Here is a 6,058-nt window from a genome sequence, read left to right on the forward strand (position 1 = left end):
AGTATTGCCGGCAACGTGACTTGTGCACATTAGTGATCATACTTCCCATAGCTTACATAGCATCATCGTGTTGCATATCTTGGTATCATCTCTTGTGCCACAAAGTTGTCTTCGCATACACAGTTGCTATCTTGGTTCGTCAAGCATTGCATGAGAAAAGAGCTCAAACAACAAAGAGCCAAACAAGCTTTTAAGCAAAAGAAGGAAGATAAGCAAAGAGCTTATCAGCAAGAACCATAGCATCATACAACATTAAGATTGTCATACTCGATCATCTTGGATCAAAAGCATAGAAACATCATACATATAGCATACTTGGGATAGAAGTCGTTGCATTTTTGCTTAGTAGGTTGTGCACAAGTTCGTATCCGCCTATTGTGCAATCGTGCTAGCGTCTCTCTAGTGTTGTGCAACAAGAGCATCTTGGTGGATTCCACATTTTGGCTCATCCTTGGTTGCTCAACCCCACTTATCTATTTGCGTGTGTGTTTCCATGTACCATATCTTGCTATTGGTCTACTTGTTACATTTACAAGTCGCGAATCTTTTCCAACATTATTGAGTCTCACTTACAATTGCATCAAATTTTTGTGCCACCATACTAACCAAGCTCCACCATAAGCTTTTACTTGTGTAGGTGTGAGAATCGACAAGAATTGGTACCAATTGTGCTATTTCCTTGCTACACATTGGAGTGATCTTTGATCCATTTTCAACATCGGTCAAGGTACATTTGGTATTGGTTCTTCTCTTTCTACCACTCACATATCTTTGTTTGGAATGATGGATAGGCCAAGCACTTCTACCAACCCACTCTTCTTGGAGCAAGACGACGACATGTCATCCTACGTCACCAAGACTCAACTATTTGGCGCACATCGAGCTTTGCATCAAGAACAACTTGCGTTGCGCGACTGCATCGACAATCTCGCCACCGACCTACGACAATCCGAGCAACGTACAAGAGACTACTTCGACACATCCATGAGTTCCCTCAAAGAAGATATCCGAACCATGATGGTCCGCTCTTCTACAACTTCGTCCTCTTCAAGACGGAGCCTCTCAAGTCGACACTCTGATGACACCCTCTCCGGTTCAAGTACACCGACATCAAACACTCTTCGTCGTGCCGCGCGTCAAAATCGTCAAGCTAACCACAATCCTCTACACGACACCGACTCTCAAGCGCATCAACATCGTCAAAACCAAGCTGCTTTCGCACAAGCACAAGAACGGCAGCGCCAACGACAACAAGAATAAGAGGGGCGAGTGCGACAACATCAAGATGCACAAGACGCCGAGGCGCAACGTCAAGAACAACAACTACGTGAAGCTCAAGCACTTGAGGCGCAACGTGCCCTTCAAGATTCAAGTCGTGCCGTAGCCAATCGAGGCCGACAAGCTTGACTACATCAAGAAGCACTTCGCGATGAAGCTCAAGAAAGGATTTTCCAAGCACGTGTGCATCGACAAGCTCCTCGTCAAGATCGACAAGCTCCTCGTCAAGATAGACAAGCTCCTACTCAAGCGAGACAAGAACGTCAAGTCCATCGAGAGCAAGAAGACAATCGACCCCCTCCTCGCCAAGAGCAACATGAGGTCGACAACCCTCCTCGCCATGAGCAACATGAGGAAGACAACCCTCCTCGCCAAGAGCAACATGAGATTGTCAATCCTCACCGACATGGGCGTCATCATCCCCGACCCCAACACAATGAAGAGCAACGATATGGCAAGCTAAATTTCACCATGCCCAAGTTTACCGGAAGCAATGACCCCGAAGAATATATATCATGGGCATTGAAGGTTGACAAAATCTTCCGCTTGCACAACTACGAAGAAGAGAAGAAGATCGCAATGGCATCCATCGAATTCCAAGACTACGTCCTCATTTGGTGGGAACAAGTCATTGAGCGCCAAGCGGCAAGAGGTGAACCACCCATCACCACTTGGGCACAAATGAAGGGTGTCATGAGAGCACGATTCGTGCCAAACTACTACAACCGCGACCTCTTCAAGAAACTCCAACAACTCAAGCAGGGAACCAAGAGCGTTGAAGAATACGACAAGGAAATGGAGATTGCCATGATACGAGCCAATGTCAAAGAAGATGATGAGCAAACTATGGCGCGTTTCTTGAATGGACTCAATCACCCTATCAAGAAGATTGCCGACTTCCAACCATACTTGAACCTCATCGAGCTAGTGCATCAAGCTACGAAAGCGGAACGACAAGTCCAAGACGACTTCAAATATGCCAAGTTCTCATCCAAGTCCTCTGGCCTCTCCAACAATCAAGCTTCGACGACTCCCACTACAAGCAACAGCGACAAGTCAAGTTACAAGAAAGCTTCGACAAGCTCAAGTCGTCCTCCTACTACAAGCAACTTCAAGCCGAAAGCTTCATCATCATCAACTCCAACCGATGAGACCATAAAGAAAAGTTCCATCAAATGTTTCACATGCGGAGTCCGAGGCCACAAGTCCTTCGAGTGCACAAACAAGCGCACCATGATCCTCAACGACGCCGGAACCTATGACTCCATGAGTGAAGGAGAAATGGAAGCCCTTGAGCAAGTGGCCATGCACCGACAAGTGAACAATGAAGAAGAAGATGATCACATCTTTTCTGACAAAGACTCAAGTCCCGCTCTTGTTGTCTCCAAGGTCTTGACTCTTCAACATCAACAAGACGAAGATCAAAGATGCCATATCTTCCACACAAAGGCCGGCATCAATGGACGGTCCGTCAAGGTCATCATCGATGGAGGTAGTTGCCATAACTTAGCAAGTGAAGAACTATGCTCCAAACTTCAATTGGTCAAGATGAAGCACCCTCACCCCTACAAGGTTCAATGGCTAAGCGACACCGGCACCATCCAAGTCGAGCATAGAGTACAAGTCTCTTTCAAGATCGGCGCCTATGAAGACACTTTGGAGTGTGATGTCCTTCCGATGACCGTGTGCCACCTCCTTCTTGGACGGCCATGGCAATTTGACCGACATGTCATTCACAATGGGCGTACAAATCTGTAACACCCCGGATGTAATTTTCCATATTTGTAACTCCAACTCTTGCCATTTTCGGCTTTGTGTTATGATATTCCCTCCGTGGTCGGGTTTTGTCTTTCGTTTTGCATTTTGTCCATGTCATGCATTTCATACCATGTCATCATGTGCATTGCATTTGCATACGTGTTCGTCTCATGCATCCGAGCATTTTCCCCGTTGTCCGTTTTGCAATCCGGCGCTCCCACCTCCTCCGGCGCACCCCTCTTGTTTCTTTTCGTGAGCGGGTGTTAAACATTCTCGGAATGGACCGATGCTTGTCAAGTGGCCCTTGGTATACCACCGGTCAAGTTTCGTTCCATTTGGAGGTCGTTTGGTACTCCAACGGTTAACCGGGCATCCGCAAAGTCCATTTGTGTGTGCAGCAAAAACCCCTCTCTAAACAGCCCAAAACCCACCAAACTCTCTTCCAAGCTCTAGGTCGTTCGATCACGATCGTGTGGGCGAAAACCGCACCTCATTTGGACTCTCCTACCTCCCTCTACCTATAAATAAGTGCCTCTCCCGAAATCCTCTCGCAGATCAAACCCTAACCAACTCCCTCTCCGTGGCCGGACGCGTCCGCTCCGGCCGGACGAAGCCGCCGCCGCCCCCGCGGCCAATCACACGCTGCCACGTCACCGCGCGCTGCCGCCCGTACGCCCGCGCCGCCCGCGGCCCGCCGAAGCCCGCGGGAAGCCCTCCCGGCCCGCGAGCCCGAGCCGGCGCCTCCCCGCCTCCCGCGCCCCGCGCGCCGCCGCCTCACCGTCGTCCCGCCGTGCCCCGCGCGCCGCAGCCTCGCCGTCGTCCCACCGGCTGCCGCCGCCGCCATCGCCGGCCCCGCCTCCGCGCGCTGCTCCGCCGCCGCGCCCGAGCGCCGCCGCCTCCGCGCCATCGCCCGCCGTCGCCTCCTCTCGCCGCGGCCCCGCCGTCCCCGGCCGGCGCCGCCCTCCACCGCCGCCCCGTCGGCGTCCCCGAGCTCCAGCGTCGGCGACGAACCCTAGCCCGATCGGATCTGGGATCCCCTCGAGGTTGACTTTTCCCGAGCTCCCCGAAATATTTTCCAAGTCATTTGATTTTTTATGATAAGAGCCTATGTTCATCGCATCATAACTCTCTGCATATAGCTCCGTTTCACGCGTGTAATATATTGAAATGTTCGCCTCGTGATGCTCTACATTTTGTTCAATTGCACCATGTTCATTACACTCCATCTTGATGCCCAAATATCTCGTGCAAGAGTGCTACTTGCTGTTAACTGCTGTTACTTAGCAGAACTTGGAGATTTGTTATTTTTGTATCATTTAATCTGTGCATCTTATGGGCATGAGCTCTACATGTGTTTTGTTGTCTGCCATGTCATCTTTCCAGTGGTGTATGCCATGTATTTTTTCGATCTCTGTGGTGACTAGAACAAGCATGCAAACTAGGCTCCGTAATGTTTCTGATTTCAGGGACTTGGTAATTTCTAGTCCTTGTCTGCTGTTATTTTGTTGCCATGTAAACTTGATGCTACAGAGATATCCATGCATATTTTTAGATGTTCAGTAAGGATGTTTTGTAGATATTATTGTAATTGATCCATTCCTGCCCTTGTTTGCAATTATGGAGTGTCATAGCATGACTCAATCTTGCTCTACTTTTGCTATAAAATATTTCTGGCAGATTGTTTACATGTTATTCAATTTTGCCAAGCTTGTTGTAGTTGTTTCATACATGATATGTACTTGCTCTTGCCATGGTTAGCTTCATAAACATGCCATCTTGCTGTAGGTATGCTTGTTTTGTCATGAATTTCCTTTTGGTGAGTGCATCACGCTCACCAAGATGCCTTCATATTATTTGTTTCTGCCATGCTCTGTTTTCTGCCAAGTCTGAGATCTGTTAACGAAACTTGTTTTGTTTACAAGGTTGCCATCATATCTTCTGGTCCTTTTTGGCTTATGGTCACTAAGGGATTTTTGTCATATGAATTTAGTAGAACACTGCCATGCCTTGCTTTGCCATGTTAAGTTCCTGTAGCATGTTGATTTCGTGCTCTCAACATTGCTACCTGATACTGTTTCAGACATGTCCAGTAATTTCACTGTCTGTGAACCTGTTATCTTTTGCACTTTTGCCATGCTTGTTTGAGCTTGTTATGTTGTGAACTAGCCATAGCTCAGTGTTCATCTTTTGTCAAGCATTTCCTGTAGATTACTGCTATATGCTTTGTTGCTATGTTGGAGTGCTGTAGCATTGTTACTCGTTGCATTCTAAGTGCTATCATGCTGTTAATCGCAGATTCGTGTCATTCTTGTTTTGCTTGCCATTTGCAAACCGTGCATCCGTTTCCGGTGATCTTTATATCGATTTCGACTAAAATCATCTCATCTTTCCTGTGGCATGCTTGGTTTGCCAAGTTACTGCCTTATTCATCATTTTCCTTCCAGAGCACGCATATGCATCGCATATCATATCTCGCATATCATACATGTTTTGCATCATGTTGCTTGTGCATTTCCCGTGATTCATTGTGGTTCCATTGCTTGTGTTCTTGTCTTGGGTCGAGCCGGGAGACGAGTTCGTGAACGAGGAACCTGTTGAGTATGCTTACGAGGATCAAGCTTTCGACAACTCTGAGAACCTTGCAGGCAAGATGACCACCCCTCGAAATCACTTCTATCTTTGCTTTGATAGTTGTTCGTTCTATTTGCCATGTTGCGCTACCTACCATTTGCTATATCATGCCTCCCATATTGCCATGTCAGCCTCTAACCATCCTTTCCTAGCAAACCGTTGTTTGGCTAAGTTACCGCTTTTGCTCAGCCCCTCTTATAGCGTTGTTAGTTGCAGGTGAAGTTGAAGTTGGTTCCATGTTGGAACATGGATATGTTGGGATATCACAATATCTCTTATTATATTAATGCATCTATATACTTGGTAAAGGGTGGAAGGCTCGGCCTTATGCCTGGTGTTTTGTTCCACTCTTGCCGCCCTAGTTTCTGTCATACCGGTATTATGTTCCTTG

The sequence above is a fragment of the Aegilops tauschii genome, chromosome 1, assembly GCF_002575655.3.
Source record: "Aegilops tauschii subsp. strangulata cultivar AL8/78 chromosome 1, Aet v6.0, whole genome shotgun sequence".
Lineage (NCBI taxonomy): Eukaryota > Viridiplantae > Streptophyta > Magnoliopsida > Poales > Poaceae > Aegilops > Aegilops tauschii.